Source organism: Diceros bicornis, chromosome 14 (assembly GCF_020826845.1).
Source record: "Diceros bicornis minor isolate mBicDic1 chromosome 14, mDicBic1.mat.cur, whole genome shotgun sequence".
NCBI classification, from domain to species: Eukaryota; Metazoa; Chordata; class Mammalia; order Perissodactyla; family Rhinocerotidae; genus Diceros; species Diceros bicornis.
In genome coordinates this window covers 63,431,994-63,452,982 of record NC_080753.1, presented here as the reverse complement: position 1 = coordinate 63,452,982, position 20,989 = coordinate 63,431,994, and the positions used below count along the sequence as shown (strand labels likewise).

General features: G+C 42.9%; 1 pseudogene; it reads right to left on the bottom strand.

The window, feature by feature from the left end:
- Positions 1–930: 930 nt before the first annotated feature.
- Positions 931–19,399, bottom strand: LOC131413392 (serpin B8-like; annotated as a pseudogene).
- Positions 19,400–20,989: the final 1,590 nt, after the last annotated feature.

Sequence of the window (20,989 nt, the reverse complement as noted above, 5' to 3'; positions counted from 1 at the left end):
TGCCCCCCGGGGAGAGAGTCTATGCTGATAGCCATCATTAATGACAACTGAAAGATCAGGGTATAGGCCGTTGCTCTGGTCTCTGATGCATATCCAGTAAAACAAAAGACTATCAGGAACTAAGACCAGATATCTGCCCCACCCAGAGATCAGATGGATGCCCCCACCTGGAGATCAGCTGCCTCCCACACCTGGAGACCAGCCCCATATATATAACTGGCCTGTAGTCTTTTTTCTGTAAGATGATTTTTTCAGACATTAGTTGGTCATCTTCCCCCTTGCTAGCAAGCTGTAATAAGAAGTCCTTTCTCTCCTACCTCTTTGCCTCTTGACTATTGACATGTCTCGCGGCAGGCAGGTGAGCACCCCTTGGGCAGTAACAAACTTGACTCAGAATACTCACATGATGCAGACAATCATCTCTGATGTTTAGGCACTTGTTTACATTCAAAAGCCTGGAAGAAATCACTGTGATTCTTGAGATCTGAATTAGTTTCTTGTGGCTGCTGTAACAAAGTCCCACAGACTGGGGGTCTTAAACAATGGAAATTTATTGCCTCACAGTTCTGGAGGTTGGAAGTCCAAGATCAAGGTGCCAGCAAGGTTGGTTACTTCTGAGAGCCGCTCTCCTTGGCTTGTAGACAGCCGTCTTCTCCATATATCTTTTCACGTCATCTTCCCTCTGTAAGTCTGTGTCTAAATTTCCTTTTCTCATGAGGACGTCTGTCATATTGGGTTAGGGCCCATCCATGTGATCCCATTTTGCCTTAATTGCATCTTTAAAGGTACCTCCAAATCCCATCTACAGGTACAGTCACATTCTGAGGTACCAGGGGTTAGGACTTCAATATACAAATTTGAAGGGACACAATTCATCCCAGAACAGTATCCCAATGTTTTAAGACAGTTTCTGCACAGGTAGACATAGTCTTATGTCTTATGTGTCTTGCTAGTTTTAAAAGACTTTCCTTCTGTATATTTTTCATCAAACTGCTTGGACTACCTTCCTTTAAAGTATATGGCATTGATGAGGACCAGTTCTGTCAATAAATCAATTGAATTGGCAGGCAATACCTCTACAATTCTGTCTTTTTAAAAAAAGAAAGAAAATAGGACTAAGCAATACTTAAACACACGTGCTGTGACAACATACGTAAAGAACATATCATGAATTGAGGATAAACCTCTCAAAATGTGTTATGGTTCTCATGCCTACAATCAATTTAATATAAATTTACTATTGCCATCAAACAGTAATTCCTGAGTTGTCACAGGGTGTTTGAAACTATTCTTAACAATACAGAGTTCAGAGAGTTTGGGCTGGCTATTGTCTCTGCAAGAAGGTAAATTATAATTCTTTCAAAAAGAAGTTAAGAATAAATAGAACAATATTAGTTTATAAAATAGATAAATGTTTATAAAACAGATGAGCAGGTTGAATATAGTGAAATTGTAGCTGCATCTGGCTTTATGAAGAAAACTTTTCAGGATGGAAGGAATGAAAGAATGAAGAGAATTCTGCCACTCTGGGTGTGGAGAAATCCAGGGTGGGATTGGGAGGATGGCATGAGGAAAATGCACCCATTTCTGACTGGAATGGTGGTGTGGACAGTTGTGGAAGGTGAGGTGTCTGGGATTAGATACTGACAATCTCACTGGGACCTGTCATGTCCCAGGCATTGTCCAAAGGCCTTGAGATACATTGATGTAGTTAATCCTCACAATACAACCCCTAGGAGGAAGGTCCTAATATGATCCCCACAGGATGCTGGGAGTAATGAGGCTTCTTATAGCTCCTCATGGAAGGTAGGCTGGAGCTATTCAATGTAGACTCACTCCCACTTATAATGTCAAAGATCGTACAGGGGCAAGATTTTTTGTATCTCCTGTGTCTGGGCCAAAGTCAACATTCTTTTGTGTTTTCTTTAAACTAAGCTGAACTGAAGGAAACTGCTTCAAATAGCAGGCAATTCTTTGGCTGCTATGAGCACTTTACTGAGCTATGAGGCATATTACTGCTCTAATGATAAGTATAGATTTAACTAAAAGAAAATTCATTTGCTGATGACTATTACTATAAACCCTTTTTTAAAAATCTCCCAGAATAAGTAAAAATAGAGCACTTTTCCTTATGTAATAATCTTACCACCTTATCTGTGGCAGAAATATTCATGGAAATCCTAAAGACAATGTAAAAGTTAAAGTTCTCACCTTCAGTCCTTTCTGCCATGCAAGCATTTGTGTGTTGCCTGGACACCTCTGCAGCCTCAGCAAAGGACAGCCCCTCCAGCTCAGCCTGATAAAATTTCTGGCAAGATTCTTTAAAGTCCTGGGGGAAATACCACTATTAAAACAATCCTTCTCGTTCCTAAATAGCCAATAACTTTTCTGAGAAATGAAAATCCTAAAAATTATGCTGCTGAGATAGTCAGCTTCCTACCAACAATCCCAGATTGTGACACACGCAAGACTGCACTGTGAAGAGGACAGAGTGGGGCAGCAGTACTGGCCACACACAGATGGAGAGGGGCCACCTGTTGTGATGAGGATCAAGCCTGAAACAATTGGCCGGTTTGTGCATCTTGTTTCATGGCTGGATTTTAAGGGCCTTAAAGGAGGGACTCTATTGTATACTTTTGTGGCTTCTCCCTTTGTCCTCCATAATCTAGCACAGACCTAGGATTTGACTCAAGTAGTCATTCCCATCATTTCTCAGGCTTCCTGCGAGGTTGCTTTCACTTATGGTTGTTACATAATAAAAAGTATATTTGATCTTTGTTCTCATTTCCGGTCATAGAGCTCCTAAAACTGAGGTGATCAGAGAGTTGGAATTTCCACCCCACCTCTGACCTCAGAGGAAGAGAGAGGGGCTGGAGATGGAGTTCAGTCATGTGGCCAATGATAAATCCATCACGCCTACATAAAACCCCCAAACAATGGGGTGCAGAGATCTTCCAGTTGGTGAACACATGGAGGTGCTGGGAGGGTGGCATGCTCAGAGAGGGCATGGAAACTCTGTACCACTCCCCCCATACCCTGCCCTATGAGGTTATATCCTTTATAATAAACCAGTAACAGTATGTAAAGTGTGTTCCTGAGTTCTGTGAGTCATTCTAGCAAATTATCAAATGGGGGGGGGGGGTTGTGGGAACCCTGAATTTGTAGCATTCTGGGCAGAAAAGTAGGTATTTGGGGGACACCTTTTGTGGCTGGCATCCCCACTTCTGAAGGCAGTCTTGTGGGACTGAGCCCTTCAACTTGTGGTATGTGTGCTAACTCTGGGTAGTTAGCCCAAAATTGAATTGAGTTGTTGGACATCCAGTTGGTACGAGAGAACTGGTTGGTATGAATAAAAACCTCTCAAGAGACTTTACTCCTACTTCTGATAGTGTTTCTAAGTTCATAGCTATATTTTCTTATCAGTCATGATCTCATTAGGCATGGTTTAGTGAAAGGAAATCATATGTCTTCTCTCCAAAGAGCCTATTTGGCCATTCTAAGCAAGTACTCAGTTCCCAGTTTGTTCATGTCAGAGAAGTGACAGGAAACTCTGATGAACGTCTTCAACTCTAACTACAGAAAACACCTTTCAAAAAAGGAAAAATAGAGGACCTGAGGTGTTGCCCTTCAGCTTCCTACGGAACAGTGGGTGTTTACCAAAGAAAATCTTTCTACTCAATGCCACGGGGTCTTTTCCTGTCTTAACAGAGAGGTGGGTTGACTTTGTCTGGGAGATTCAAAAATTCAGGGAAGAGCTGGCCTGGTGGTGTAGTGGTTAAGTTTCATGCTCCACTTTGGTGACTCAGGTTTGCAGGTTTGGATCTGGACGCAGACTTACACCACTTATCAAGCCATGCTGCGGAGGTGTCCCACATACAAAACAGAGGAAGGGGGCACAGATGTTAGCTCAGGGCCACTCTTCCTCAAGCAAAAAGAGGAAGATTGGCAACAGGTGTTAGCTCAGGGCCACTCTTCCTCACCAAAAAAAAAAAAAAAAAAATTCAGGGAAAGATCACATGATAAAATTAGAAAGAGGCCAAACAGCAGTGTTAATATTCGGTGGACTGAAATGTGCTCCATTCAGGAGTAATCAACCATGAACAAAAATGACAATTAACAGCTGATCTGAAGGTATAAAGAAGTGTTCCGAGCACAAGCTGTAATTAAAGCTGTGATGTTCACATATTCCTGTTCATCGTTTGTGGCTAATTAATAAAAGGACATCTGGAGCACTTTGTGATCTCCCTGTTCTTGCCACACAAGTTAACTTGTTCCTCAGGACAGAGCTACACATGCAGGGCATTTGGAGGGAATCCTACCATGTCCTTTGTACAATAAAACTGAATTACTAACATCTTCACTATTTCTAATAAACACAAAAAACCTATTACCTTAAAATTTTGGCTTTTCCTATGTTAGTCTGAAATAAATTCCAAAGTGGATTCATACGAAAAATAAAATTATAAAAACTGTAAAGGAAAACACAGGTGAATATTTATGCAATCTTACTGCCAAGAGGACTTTCTATGCATAACCCCAAAGGAAGAAAGCATAAAGAAAAAGTGATAACGTTGACTATTAAAGTAAAAAGATGCCATAGAATTGCATTTAGGGACATTGAACAAAGTCCATGTGATATTTTGTTAAGTGAAATACGCATAGATAGGACATCTCTAGCTGATTTAGCAGCTATAGACATAAAGATCCAGAAATACTTTATTTTGTGCATCTTTTCTTCTCCCAACCCTATTGTAGCTGAAATCAACTAAAATGAATACCAACAGCAATCTTGCTTGTGGGACATTGTACAAGAATGATTTTTTCAAAAAGTCAATGTTTCTGAAAGTGAAGGGCGGAGGAGGCATTGCTCAGAGAAGCTGCTCCGGATTCAAAGAGTTTTAAGAACGATAACAATGACATTTGATGCATAACTCTTGAATGGATTTTCATTTGAAGTAGCAAGCTGTAAAAGATATTTCCAGGACCACAGGGAAACTTGTATATGGATTGGGTATGAGGAAATAATTTGATAAGTGTGAAGATGGTATTATGGTTATGTAGGAAAATGTCCTTTTTAAAAATAAGACATGCGTACTGAAGTATTTAGGGGTAAAAAATCATGATGTATATAATTAACTGATTTTTTTTATGACAATGTCCAATCCACTGTTAAGCTATCAAGTTTTTCATTTCCGACTTAGTTCTAGAATTTTCTTTTTTTTTTTCCGGTTTCTCTAATGAATTTTCCCATCTGTTCACTCACTATGCCAAGTATTCCTTAAATCCTTTAACATGTTTATAACAGCTGAATTGCAATCTTTGACTGCTAATTCCAATATTTGTATCATTTTGGTGTCTGTTTCTATTGACTGATTTTTTTTCCCCGATTATCGGTCATATTTACTTATACTTTTGTATGTTTAGTAATTTTTTACTCTATGCTAGACATTACTGATTATTTGCCTTCCTTTAACTAGAGTTGAGTTTTGTTCTTAGTTGGTGGCTCAGCTTGCTGCTGGTGAGGTCAGGTTTTGTTAGGGAGGGTCTGGAGTAGCCCTTATTCTTGAGCTATACTAGCCCTGGTCCTAGGACCTGGGCTTTCCGTACTCTCGACTAAATGTCAAACTTGTTCAGCAGGGGTTTCTTACCTCTGGCAGTTCAGAAACCTAACACTGTTCAGCACCATGCAATTTGGAATCTCAGTTCAACCCTTATGACCTAGTCTGTTCTCTGCCAATCTTGCAGAATCTCATCCTGTGCTTGCAGAATGGTATTCAGTCAAAGACTAAAGGAAACTCCTGTGCATATTTTGAGGGCTTCTGTCTCTGTTTTTCCCCCTTCTGTGATGCCATGTCCTGCAAATGCGAGTTGCTCCAGCAACCTTGGACACCAATCTCTGTTTGTTCTGTCCACTGAGACTGCTCCTTTCTGTTTGGGCTCCTCCTCCCTGTGCTGCAGTTTGGAAAGTGCACCCCAGCAGAATATGGAACTCATCTCATGTGTTGCCCTTCTCTCAAAGACCACAGCCTTGCACGGTCTGCTCAATACCTGAAAGCAGTTGGTTCATATATCTTGTCCAGTTTTATGGTTAATTAAAAAGGGAGGGTAGATCCAATACTTGTGACTCCATCTTGGCTAGAATTAGAAGTGATATCAACTTGCTTATCAACCTCTGAGCCTCAGGTTCATCACCACCTGTGGCACAAGGAGTTGGGCTAGATCAGTGCTTCTCAAACTTTAACATTCATTAGAACCTGGAAGGTCTCATCCTCAGAGTTGCTGAAGTCTGGGTGGGAGGACTCAAGAATTTGCATTTCTAACAAATTCCTAGGTGATTCCGATATTGCTCATACAGAGACCACACTTTGGAGAACTGCTTGACTAGATCCATGTTTTTCAACCCTAGCAGTACGTAGAAATCACCTGGGGAGGTTTTTCAAAATGCCAATGCTCAGGCACCAACCTAAAATAATTAAGTTAAAATTCCAGTGGAAGCTAGGCATTTTGGTGATTTTTGATTGTTTGTTTAATAGTAGGCCAGTCTTTAAAACTGCTCCATGCGCCCTCACTCCTTACCCAGGAGGCCAAGGAGAAGAACTAATCTTATGCGCAAACTTCAATGTGCCCCTCATTGTTTTCTTTTTATTGATTTAATTACACTGATTGTTAAAACTACATGTTGATAAATAAAAATTCAAACACTACAAAGGAATACACTGAAAAAAAGAAAATATCCAGACCAGAATAGGATTAATAGCTCCTCAGGAGATTTTCCTATGTAGCCAAACTCCTAGGCTAGATGTTTCTATTGTTCATTCCAGCCCTGAATTTCTATGATATACAGCGGGGAACTTGCAAAGGGGAAGGAGGGACAAGGAAGTCATTCACCTGGGGGAGGGAAAGCAAGAATGTAGGACAAGGAGGTCTTGCCAAGTAGAATCCCCAACTCCCAAAGATGGGGCACGTGAGTACCCCAGCAGAGATGGCATCCAAGAGAAGACTCTTAAAACTGCATCAGTTTGAATTAGGCTGAAGGTCCTCACGCTCCTGACGCTGTACATCTGGTGTATGATCCTGCCCATAGTCAGAACTATTTTTTAGGTCAGGCAACACTTTCTCCATCTACGATATGGGTTTCCAGTGTAAAAGTTGGATTCATTCTCTTGAATAAACTCTTCTACAGTCACAGAGACTTTTTGAGCTAGAAAATTCTTCAGAGATTATATAGCCAAGATTTTTATGGCTAATACACAAAATATTTAACATTTTTTAAAGAATTTTCACATACATATTTCACTGGATTACAAATATCTCATGAAGCAGTAGGCCAGGCTGATATTATCTCTTTTTCATAAAGCTCTGAGAAGTTATGTGGCTTAGGAAAGGTTCCTTAGTGAATCAGAGGCATGACCTGGACTTGAAGGCTGCTCAACTCTTTCCAAGCCTAGTGCCTTCCCATAAGACAATAAAATCTCTGAGTTTATGTAAAAAGTGCCATAAAGGAAACTATCACAGATCTTCAAGCTCCTACCACATCTTGCACTTCCCTTCTCATTCCAACAGCACTGGCAGAAGTCCTCGTGAGCAGCCCCACAAGGACGTGGAAAAAAATAATGTATTATTGTATCAGTCGGGATCAACTTGGTTACCCTGTGGTAACAAATAATCCCCCAAATCTCAGTGGCTTAAAATAGCAAAGAGTCATTTATTCTTCAGGCTATATGTCCATCACAGATAGTCAGGAGCACTGGAGGACCCAGGCCAGTGGAATAGCCATCATCTCAAACGTTGCTAATGCCATGCTAGAGGGACAAAAAAAAATTCTAGAGGATCTCAAACTGTCAAATATTCCTGTGTGCGTCACTTTACGCACAACTCAATGGCCAGAACTGGTCATATGGCCCCACAAGGAGCCAAAAATATCAATCCTGCCATGTGCTAGAAGGGAGGAAAACCAGCAACTTTGGGCACACAGCTCTAATGACTACACATAACTCCTCCTCCTTCTGCAGCAGAAGCCTCTGGGCTTTTGGGCAGCTGTGTTTCTTTTTGCCCCCAGGAAGAGCATGACCAAAGCAGAGGAGACAGGGGAGGAAAAAACACATTGTGTGAAGGGTTTTCTTCACATAGTTTCTTTCAGAGATGAGTGGCAAGGATGCCATTTGCTTCACAGAGGGCAGCTATCGTGGAGGGTCTGGAACCAGAGCAAAAAGAGAAATGTATCATTGTGTGTTTGACAATTTATTGTCCTCAAGAAGGACAAGTGGCTTCTCAGACACAGCCAGGAGAATGTTAAAGGGGTTGGAGGGGAGAAGTGGCTGAGCTGTGGTACAGCCCAGGGAATTGGGGAAAGGAAGGGGTAATTGAGAAGCCCACTGTTCTCTTTTCTCCCTCATTCTCACTCAGAGAGCTCTGCACAGCAGAGTGATGCCCAGCAAGGCCAGGCGGTGGTGAAGCAGGAGGCTGTGTCTGCTGGGGGAGGGAACAGCGCCAGTGGCAGCTCCCAGAGGCCATCTGACATCAGGGAGGAAGGGTAAGGCCTGTGAGACCTAAATCACTGCTCCTTTTCAGCCTCTTCACTTGCAACCATGCTTCCCCCCGCCCTGCCCTCACACTCGGGACCTTCCCTCGTGCTGCCTCTAGCAGAGCAGGCCCCAGGTCCATGCCCCTCCCCCAGGAGCCTGCAATAATTAATTAACGTCTCTTCCTCCTTCCACTTCTTTTCTTCACCACCTTACCATAAAAAACTTCATTCTCCACTTTCTGTGGGCTTAACTATGCATTAGGAAAAGAGCAATCTGATTAATTTAAAACAATAACAGAAGCTAACATTTATTGAGCCCTTACTGTGGTCCACATAGTGTCCCAAGTACATCACAACCCTAATTCTCAAAACAACCCTTTGGGGTAGGTATTCTTTCGGATGAGGAATTCAGGCGTGCAGAGCTACAGTTGCTTATTTAAGATGGTCCAATTAGAAAGAGGCAGAATAAGGGTGACGGCAGGCAGCCCAGATGCAGAGCTCAGGCACCTGAACACTATGCTGCCTCTCAGCTTTGATGACATATGTGGCTGATCAAACACTCCCAGGGGATCTTGATTTCTGGAATTTCGGGCCACTTAGGGGAGATATTCTGGGGCAGAGCTTTTCTTGGCCCCCCGCCAGAGCATTCCCAGACAAGGGTCTTCTGGCAGACCCTAGAAGGTCTTCCTGCCATGCCCTCCTCTCCTTGCCCTAGGTAAGCCCAGAACCCTTGTCCTTTCATGACCTGAGTCCTCCTGGCCCTTGCCTCCATACTGGTTCTCCTGGATGGGCTTTGAGGAACTGGATGCCTGGCTGGGAGCTCTGCTTCCCCAGGCTTTGGCCTCAGAGAGGCACACTCTCCCCTTGGAACCCAATCCTGGCTGCCATCTTCAGCTCACCTCTGGGAGGCTCCACTGACCAAGGAGATGGTGCCTCCTGGGAGGTGGAAGGGAGTCATAGAGCTGGTCTGCCAGAAGGGCAGACCCCAGAGTGGAAGTGAAAATACCCTGGGCACTGGCCAATCAGAATAACTGCTGGCCTAACACAACCAATGAGGCCACATTGGTGCAGACTTGTTAAATATTAGCCTCACCAGGCTTCTCCCCACGTCAGTCACTAATCCCAGGTCACATACTGTCAATATCCAAAGTCAGTGCTCAGATAAGGACATAACACCGTGGCTCTCAGTGCCTGCCCTCCCTGACCCTTCCCAGCTTCTACTCTGTGGTTCTCTCTGAACGGAAATCGAGAGCCATGCCCTTAAGAAAATGGATATTGAGGTGTTGTCCCTGCTAGTGCAAGTGTAGCTGGGCAACCTGGCCCTCTCTTTGTTTTCTAATCCTAGCCACACACCAGATCCCTGGATCCCATTGGTCTTGCCCACTCCCAAAGCCACAGTGAACTCCCCGTGGGCCCCAGTGTTCCCGGGGAGATGTGCACCAGCAGGAGACTGACACTGAGAGCATTTGCCCAGGTTCTCCTCCCTCCCTCCTAAAACTCAAACTGCAGTTTCTCCTCTTGCATGATCCCCAGCCACAGGGCCTAGGTGGCCGGGGCGGGGCCGGGGCGGGGCCGGGGCGGGGCACGGTGGGGCAGCCTGGGGTGGTGCTGGACACTGGGAGAGCTGGTCTCCACCACAAAGCAAAGCCGCTCTCCTTGCTCCCGCATCCCTCCACCCAGAGGTCTGGGGATAAATCTCTGGGCCAACCTGGTTTCACTCTAGGCATTTTCCTACACTGAATGACCTCATCCTGTCCACCCAAGCCTGCTGTTCCAGGGTGGTGGCATGGGGCCTGGGGCACAGAGAGCCGGCCCTCCTTAGAGAGATCCAGCTTCGGATCCCAGCTACCCTTGCCGTCCCCCAGCCCGCCTCGCCTGAAACTTCCAGCAGTAGAGACTCATTAACGTTTAAAGAAAATAAGGACAAAACACTGGCAGCACATGGTTTCCATTATGGAACAGCTAAGCCACAGGAGGGCATCCGGGCAAGGCCCTCTGTACGCAGGCATCATGAGTTGGGGGACAGGTGGGGCATGAGAGTGGACAGAGACCCTCCTAGGCTCTCTCCTGAGTGGGACAGTGCAGGCCCATGCCCAGACTGGCAGATGGAGAAAAGACTAAGGATGGCTGTTTGGAAAAGCATTGACATTGTAGTCTGACAGCCTTGGCTTCATTTCCCTTGCCTGCCTCCCACTAGCTAAATGAACTTGAATACATTGCTTAACCTCTCTGAGCCTCAGTTTTCTTATCTGCAAAATGGGGGTACCAGTATTTACCTCCCTGGTTGCTGTGAAGACTAAGTAAAATAATACATGTGTAGTGCCTAGCACAGTCTCTGGCACATAGCAGGATTTAAAAATGTTATTTCCTCCTTCCCCTAAAAGAGGAAGGGATTACTAAACCCCATCTTCTCTACCTCACAGCTTTTTTTTTTCCAATGGAATCCACCTCTCCTTGGAGTGGGTGGCTTAGGCTGTGTGGATGCCACCTTTGCCTGGTTGTCAAGAAGAGATCCAGAATCACAGGCTTGAAGAACGTTGGAGCTGGAAGTCTTGTCCAGCTGGACCTCCTTACTGCATAGCTCTGGAAGGTCAGGACCCGGCTCCCACAGCAGCTGGGGGCAGGGGGGCGTCTTAGGACTCAGCCAGCTTTCTTGGGAGTCAGTGTCACTGTCTGGGACTGGAAATGTCACCAAACCGGGTTCTTTTTTGCCTGTTGCCTAGAAAGCCAAACCCCGAGATGACGAGATTGCAGCAGAGAGAGGGTTTTAATCTCAAGGCAGTCGAGTGAGGAAACAGGAAAACAACTTTCAAATCCACCTCCCTTAAAATGGGGACTCAGGGATATTTAAGGGGAGGGGGCAAGGTGGTCTGAAGTGTGGAGATAAATGATCGGAGGTGGGGAGAGGTGAGGTAATTGATAATCTGTGCAAGTGTAGTCAAACTTCATGCCTCTTCATATGACACATGTTCACAAAATGGCAGTGTTAGCATGATCTGAGGGTGGAGTTTTTAGCCTCTTGACATTAAAAGGTCACTTATTGGGCATCTGTGTGGGCCCAGTTGATGGGTTGGTGGTCCCAACTGGTCTGAGCTGGACAAGGGGGTCCTAATTCCTGAAAAACAGCTCAAACACCCATTACCATGGTGACCCCAGTGCCAGGGAGATGTTATCTACAGGAACCTAGTGGCAGTCAGATAGCATATTGCCTAAGCAGCACAGTTAACAATGGGCAGGGGAACAACTAAAAGCTATAATTAGTAATTGCAAAAAAGAAAAAAAAACTTTAGTTACAAGCTACCTAATCATCACTTCCTAACTGTTTACTGGTTTCAGAAACCTTCCCTTGTCCTGCCTACGTTGTGCAAACAACTTTAGCTCCTGCGATGAGTCAGAGAAGCAGCTCAAATCTCAGGGAACAAAGAAGAAAGGCAGTTGGTCCCTGCAGTCACAGCCCCCTTTTGGAGGCTCAGCTGTATTTCCAAGTGTGTTTGACCTTCACGGTTGTGTGGCCCAACTCTGTGAACATTTTCCACCCTCACATCACAATCAAACTGCTTTCTCATTTCACAGACAAGGAACTGAAGCCCTGAGAGGCCAGGTAACTCTAGTTTGGCTCATTTTGGTTCGTTGGAATCGATATTTGCACTCCCTGGACATTTCTCCTGGGCAATATCCAAATGTCTGGCATATCCAGGGGACATGAGTCAAGCTCAATTATAGAGTCTCTCTGTCTCTTGTTTCTCTCTCTCTCTCTCACTATATTTGGCCCTATGTCCAAATATAGTCACATTCTGAGGTACTGGGGATGACAACTTCAACATATGAATTTGGGGGGAACACAACTCAGTTCCTAAAACACCTTGTTAGCTCTATGAAGGAGTTTAATCTTTACCCTAAAATCAGTGGGAAACTACCAAAGCTGATCTCAAGACTCAGGTCCTCTTCTGCCTGGGCATACAGCCAGACCATCTGTTCCAGGCTCCTTGTAATCAGGTGTGAATATGAGACTGAGTGCTCATCATCGGATGCAGGTGGAAGTGGTACATGCAATTTCCAGGCACTGCCCTCCATGCTCTTTCTTCTGCAGTTCTTGGAAGGTGGCTGTTGAATGTTCAAGCATCCTAGGTCTTTGAATCACCCTTTGGAACAACCATTTCTGACTTTATAGTGGACAAGAAATAGGTTTCTATTGTGTTAAGCTACTGAGACTGAGGGTTTCTGTTGTACAGCTAGCATTACCCAGATTTACTTTTGGGAAAGATCTCCCTGCCAGTAGTATGGAGAATGAATTGGAGGCATCAAGGAAAGGAAGACAAGTGAGGATGCTGTTGCAGGAATTAGATGAGCGATAATGGTAGCCAGTGAGTAGCATCTAAATTTGCATGGCAGAGTGACAGAGGGAAGAAGGTATCCTGCTGTCTGGCAGGGGTGACTGGGTGGATTGTCTTGCCTTTCAGTTCACTCCAATGATATCTAATAAGAAGTACCAGACACTGGCCTGGGTGCCGAGTATGGAGTGTTGATGAAACGAACCTGATTACTGCTCTTGTGGATCTTACAGTCCCAGAGCTGAAAATGAAAGGAGGAGGATTGGGAAGGTGGGCGATGATCTTAGCTTCATATGAATTGAGATAAAGGTACTTGTTGGGTATCCAAATGGAAGGATGAAATGGGCACCTGGAGATGTGGGTCTAGAGTCTCTTGGTGTCTTCAAGAGAGAGATCCAAGCTAAATATCCAGAAGTGAAATGCATCAGCTCTGGGCTGGCAGTTGGACCATTGAGGTGGACCACATCAGCTTGGGAAAGAGAGGCTGCAAGAGGGCCCAGGCCAGCCCTGTGAGGAATAGCAACATTCAAAGAATGGACAAAGGAAAGCACCAGACAATCAGACTAAGCAAGAAATGTTAGGAAAGTACAAGGAAGATCAGGACCCTAAGGCAAAAAGCATTTTGAGGAGGAAGTCGCCAACAATGTCAAATATTGCCCCGAAATCAGATGTCTATTGAATTTAGGAATAAGGAGGGTGTTGGTGACCATTTAGTGCAATGGTGGAAATAAATCTTCTTTTCTTCCAGAAAAGAAGAAAAGATGGAAATAAACCTTACTCAAGAAAAGAGAGAGGTAAATGGTTGTCTGCCATTCTCATTAAAAACTCTTATAAAAACAGGGAATAAAAGAATACTTTAAAAACTGTTTAGGGGCCGGCCCCGTGGCTTAGCGGTTGAGTGTGCGCACTCCGCTGCTGGCGTCCCGGGTTCGGATCCCGGGCGCGCACCGATGCACCGCTTCTCCGGCCACGCTGAGGCCGCATCCCACATGCAGCAACTAGAAGGATGTGCAACTATGACATACAACTATCTACTGGGGCTTTGGGGAAAAAAAAAAGGAGGAGGATTGGCAATAGATGTTAGCTCAGAGCCAGTCTTCCTCAGCAAAAAAAAAAAAAAAACTGTTTATATAGATTTTATTTCCATTTCAATGCCATGTCACTGAATATTGCACATAAGGTTGTATTCTGGAGTTCTTCTTTCTTTAGATTGTGTGCAGATTTCAGGATTAAAATTTTCCTAGTTAAAAATTTAAATAATATGAAAACATACAGAGAAAAAAATGGAAGTTTTCCTCCTATACCCCCATCCCAGAGACAGTCTCTGTTAGTAGTGAAGGTGTAGCCTTCTAAACCTTTCCCATCACTCACACGCATGAATTTATATATACACATAGGGTTTAGTCCACACAAATGACATCATACTACACACATTGTATTGCAAGTTACATTTTCCACTTAATTTGTTTTCATGATCTTTTTCAGGAACTGCATGTAGACCTGTCACAATTTTTCTAAAATTTCCTCATAGTATTCCAATATATAAATGAATTAAATTCTTCTCCTATTGAGGGAAAGACAAAAATTGGATTAATTCCACTTCATTTGTTGTCCTTGTGTCCTCTCTCTCCCTTCTTTTCTGTCTTTCATTCTTTTCCTTTCTTTTTCTTTCCCTTTTTGCTATTAAAAAACAATGTTGAAGGACCTATACAATGAGAACTACAAGACATTATTGAAAGAAATCCATGATGACATAAAGAAATGGAAAGATATCCCATGCACGTGGATTGGAAGAATAAACATAGTTAAAATGTCTATATTGCCTAAAGCAATCTATGGATTCAATGCAATCCCAATTAGAATCCCAATGACATTCTTCACAGAAATAGAAAAAAGAATACTAAAATTTATATGGGGCAACGAAAGACACCGAATAGCTAAAGAAATCCTAAGAAAAAAGAACAACGCAGGAGGCATCACAATCCCTGACTTCAAAATATACTACAAAGCAATAGTAATCAAAACAGCATGGTACTGGTACAAAAACAGACACACAGATCAATGGAACAGAATTGAAAGCCCAGAAATAAAACCACACATATATGGACAGCTAATCTTCGACAAAGGTGCTAAGAACATGCAATGGAGAAAGGAAAGTCTCTTCAATAAATAGTGTTGGGAAAACTGGACAGCCACATGCAAAAGAATGAAAGTGGACCATCTGCTATCGCCATTCACAAAAATTAACTCAAAATGGATCAAAGACCTGAAGGTGAGACCTGAAACTATAAAACTCATAGAAGAAAATATAGGCAACACACTATTTGACATTGGTTTTAAAGGAATCTTTTCGGATGACATGCCTACCCAGACTAGAAAAACTAAAGAAAAAATAAACAAGTAGGACTTTATCAGATTAAAGAGCTTTTATAAGACAAATGAAACCAGAATCAAGATGAACAGACAACCAACCAGCTGGGAGAGAATATTTGCAAAACGTACATCTGACAAGGGGTTGATCTTCCATAATATATAAAGAACTCACACAACTGAACAACAAAAAAACAAACAACCCGATCAAAAAATGGGCAGAAGAAATGAAGAGACACTTCTCCAAGGAAGATATACAGATGGCCAATAGGCACATGAAAAGATGCTCAACATCACTAATCATCAGGGGAATGCAAATCAAAACAACACTAAGATACCACCTCACGCCCGTTAGAATGGCTATAATCACCAAGACAAAAAACAACAAATGTTGGAGAGGATGTGGAGAAACAGGAACCCTCATACACAGCTGGTGGGAATGCAAATTGGTGCAGCCTCTATGGAAAACGGTATGGAGATTCCTCAAAGAATTAAAAATAGAGATGCCCTATGATCCAGCCATCCCACTACTGGGAATCTATCCAACGAACCTGAAATCAACAATCCAAAGAGGCTTATGCACCCCTATGTTCATTGCAGCATTATTCACCATAGCCAAGAAGTGGAAGCAACCTAAATGTCCCTCGACTGACGATTGGATTAAGAAAATGTGGCATATATATACAATGGAATACTACTCAGCCATAAAAAAAGACAACATCGTCCCATTTGCAACAACATGGATGGGCCTGGAGCGTATTACGTTAAGTGAAATAAGCCAGAAAGAGAAAGACAAACACTGTATGATATCACTCATATGTGGAATATAAACCAACACATGGACAGAGAAAACTGGACTGTGGTTACCAGGGGCAGTGGGGGTGGGGGGTGGGCACAAGGGGTGAAGGGAGTCATATATATGGTGATGGACAAACAAAAATGTACAACCCAAAATTTCACAATGTTAGAAACCATTAAAACATCAATAAAAAAACAAAACAAAACAAAACAAAAACAATGTTAACTCTACTCTTAGAAATGGTTAAGATGATAAATTTTATGTTATGGGTGTTTTTTTTTACCACAATTAAAAAATAATAATTAAAAAACCCTATAGATTTGAATTATTTTTTTAAAAAAATAATGCTGAAGAGAAAAACTTGGAACATGTCTGAGTATGTATGCAAATACTTCTGTAGAACAGATATATAAAGGTGAGAATGCTGGTCCACAGACAAGATTCATTTAAAATTGAAAGAGTTTGTTATATTCCCTCCAGAAAGCCTTAGTTCACCCTCCCACACACAGTGTAGAGGAGTGCCTGTTTCTCACATTCTCATCAATACTGGATATTATCAACCTCTAAATTATTATTATTTTTGTGTGTGTGGGGGGAAGATCAGCCCTGAGCTAACATCCACCAATCCTCCCCTTTTTGCTGAGGAAGACTGGCCCTGGGCTAACATCCATGCCCATCTTCCTCTTCTTTATATGGGACGCCGCCACAGCGTGGCCTGACAAGCGGTGCATCAGTGCGCAACCGGGATCCGAACCCGGGCCACCAGCAGCAGAGCATGCGCACTTAACCGCTACGCAGGGCTGGCCCCTCAACCTCTAAATTATAACAAAGAACAGCACAAGGATTTCCATGGCGATTACACACTCTGTTTCAGAATTTCTGGATAATGCAAAAAAAAAGACACAGGCAAAACAATACATTAAAAAGAGAAACAAGGGGTGTAACAGTTAGAAGAATGTGCTTCCTCTTCAGATCATTTGCCAGTTTTCTAATCATATAACAGAAAACCCAAGAGAACATATTGAAATCTCTTAAATTACTGAGAGTTCACCAAATTGGCGATAAACACGATAAATGCTGTGACATAATAAGTAGGGTATATTTGGTCTCTGTCCCCAGTTCCTGACACAGAGCTCCTAAAACCCTTGTAATTTCCTGAGTAATAGGAGTGATAGAAGCATCTTTTGTTCTAATATTTGGTCTTTGACCCCAGTTCCTGACTGAGAGCTCCTAAATCCCTTGTCATTTCCTGAGTGATAGGAGCATCTTTTATTCTAATGAAGCCACTCTTGGTGGGCTTCTGGATAGGTTCGGGATGGGACTGGTCACCAGAAAGACCCAACCATGATTAGAAGCTTGGAACTCTCCATCCCACCCCCCATTCTCCAGGGAGGGGAGAGGGGCTAGAAGTTGAGTTCATAACTGATCATGCCTATATGATGAAGTGCCCCAAAAAACTCCTAAGTGGTGGAGTTTGGGGAGCTTGCAGGTTGGTGAACACATTGAGGCACTGGGAGGGTGGTGCACTGGAAAGGGCATTGAAGCTCTACACCCCTTCCCCCATACCTTGCCCTATGTGTCTCTTTTATCTGGCTGTTTCTGAGTTGTGTCTGTTATAATAAACCAATAATAGGAAGTAAAGCACTTTCCTGAGTTCTGTGAGACATTCTAGCAAATTATTGAACCTGAGGAGGGGGTGCTGGAAACTTCCATTTATAACCCATCAGTCAGAAGTACAGTAAGAACCTGGGACTTGCAATTAGTGTCTGAAGTGGGGGCAGTCTCTTGGGACTGAGCCCTTAACTTGTAGGGTCTGAGCTAACTCCAGGCAGTTAGTGTCAGAATTGAGTTAAATTGTAGGACATCCAGTCAGTGTCCCTGAGAATGGGAGAATCGCTTGCTGTGGAAAAACCTGCACAACTGATGTCAAAAGTGTTGTTTAGTAGTAACAGAGAAAAATGGTGTTTCTCTTTAGTATATATAAACTTCAATTATTTACTTATATGCCATCCATAATCAGGTGAGGAAAAATGCTCTTGTTTACTATTGCTATAATGACAATAAAATTAAGAAATAATCATAACAAGAAAAACAAAATCTGTGTGGTGCTGATATAAAACATTAAAATCTAGACAGAGAGATATAAAAAAGGATTTGAATAAATGGAGATTCCTCCCATTTTCCTAAACAAGAAGAATAAGCACTGTAAATAGATTAATTTACCCAAATAGTTTTGTCAACTTAAAAGGCAAATTTTCCTGTTATTTTATCTCAAAATGAGTTTATTTGGGAATAGCCAAAAGAATTGCGATCTGGGATGTTCATGCTGTGGAGAACCATAGGCAAACCCAGAAAAGAAAGGAGGGGAGCTATTTTATAGGAGAAAAAGCGGGGGGAGGGAGTAGGGAGGAGCTGTTCTAAACTAAAGTCCATTGGGGAAAAGTAACAGTTCAGGGCGGCAACGGCTTCTCATTGGCAGGGCTGTTGTGGGTGGGGGAGAGATTTCCTTTAGTAGTAAAGTAATTTTACTTCCTGCCCAAGATGCAAGTGTTGTCTCTTCCTGTTTGGTGTCATTAAGGATATGTGATGGGGCATGAGAGCTCCCCCTACAGGCCTTCCAGTCTCCAATTTAGTTAAGCTTTCTTTCATTCCTTTTTACATTCTCCCCTTTTGATCAAGATCTTTCTCTGAAAACATTGCTGATCAACAGTCAGGTTCTCTGCATGTAGTGGTCTTGTCCCTCGGTGCCAGGTAGGACCTTTCCTGGTTGTCGTGTCCTACATTGGAGGGAAAGTGCATAGCAGTCGGAAACCATTTAGGCCACATTTGAGTAACAAGGAAGATTAGGAGGGAGAACTCGCAGGCATTTTCCATCTAAACTCTGTTATTTTTCCAAGATTGTAAGCATTGGAGGTCATTTGAAATTGTTGAGCAAACATCACCTTATTAGGTATGTCATTTCTACAGAGGTTCGACAGGCAATAGGTACAGAACTTCAAAACAAGTACACAAAGTAAGATTACGAACAATACAACAAGCCCAATTTGCAGGATGGTTCTAAACCAGGAGCCCAGACAACCAGCTGAAGAGACCAAAAGATGGTGGATTGTGAGGTGGAATATGGTTTAGCCAATGTGCTTGCTTCCTAATCTTACATAATAGCATTTCTATTTCCCAAGAGGCATTTATCCATGTACAACAGGAGGTGTTCACCACTGCACAGACACCTCTTTTCTCAGTAAGTAGATAATCAAGGGCTATCCAATTATCCAAAACTACCTTGGCCCATGAGTTAAGCGACTGTCGCTGAGCTGAAACTCTTTTGGCTGTGGAGTCAGCCAACTCTTCCAGAATCAGGGAGAGATTCCTGGTCATTTGTCCATTGGCACTCACTCTGATCCATGGGAAGAAAATTCTTCCCACTGAGGCAAACCCGGAGTCTCTTATGCCTCCTGGAAGCTCTCGTTTAGAGCAACTGTGGAGATTCAATGGGAAAGACCAATGAGAAGTCTCTTGTTTGGTTATGCAGAGGGAATAGGACAGTGAATACAACAAGGGCACACTGTCCTTGTATTCTCCAGCTGTCAAGGTAATGAGTTGCCCAAGCATAAAAGCTATTACTGAAACCTCCACAGATGAAGACGTAACCAGCGGGTGTACATAAGGGTCCTGCATAAGTGATATTATCTGTAGACTAGTTCATCAGCATAGAGGAGTTAACATTATATAACCAAGGCTCAGATACTATATTGCTACACACCAAAAGGTTGCCTTAATACACGGGTATATCAAGAAATTTACAGATGGCCTGGGTTACACTGGTGGCCCCATAGAATTTTTCATACGAATATTCAAAAGACCTTGTTTTTCCCTCCAAATTTGGGTTAAATTAAAGCAAGGAGCAAGTTTAGGTGAGCTTAGCAACCTGAGTCAGTAAAATGGGCCAACAGATCAATTTAGACAAGCAGCAGCATCTGGAATCCCAGTGAAATTGCTTATAGGGTGAACCAAGGGGTCATCACTGTCTCGGACAGACCGAAGTTTCTGATGCCAAATCCAGCAATCGGAGAGGTTTCCCCTTTCACAAGGGATTGGGAAATGTGAACAAGGACATTGTCCTTCCAGGAAAGAAAGAGAGAAAACAAAGTAAGTAACAACATTGGGAAGAGGGTACACAGGCCTGGTCCAGTCATCTTGGGAAAGCTGTCTGCCTCAGATGTCAGCTGACTCTCTTCCTGGTCAATTTGGTCTGGAGGTCCCCTGGGTTTGTACAGGACCTGATGTCAGGTGGAGTCTTCTTCAGCTGTGAGATGTGCACCCAAGGCTTGAGTCCCTGAAGTTTGACTACATCTGGGTAATGAGGAGGGCCTAGCATAGTCCCTTCAAAGGAGATTTCAAGGGCAGTAAAATTGGAAATGTCAGTTTGGAGTATCATAGCCAGAGATCTAAGGAAACTAGCAGAATTTAGGATCCATTCTAGCTTACAAGTATACAACAAAACCTTAAAGACAATTAATAGGACTAGAATTTAATATGTACAAAGGTGTAAACATATTTCCTCTCTCCACAACAACCCCCATTTTTATTAAAGATATTCATAGTAAAACTACCTTGTTTGTATGTACTTGGCCTGATTATTTATATTAATGAAGCAAAAACAGTGATTGACAATATAAGATCTTTTTTTAAGATTGCTTTGCTGAAACCTTGTAAGCAAGGTACTAGGCTGATTTTTCAAGCAGTTCCTTAAAGCTGTCTGGTCATATCTGAGTCTGCGTTCATCTTTCTTGAATATAATATTCTAGTCAAAGCCTTGGTAATATAGCCAATACTTTCAGTTGTCCTGTTACAAGGAGAACAGACCTTCACTGAGCCCATGCAAATAGGCGCATTGTCATGAAAAGAGTACTTAAGAGTTTCTGAATTCTGGAGGGATCAGGTAGAGAGAAAAAGATAAATGCTTCA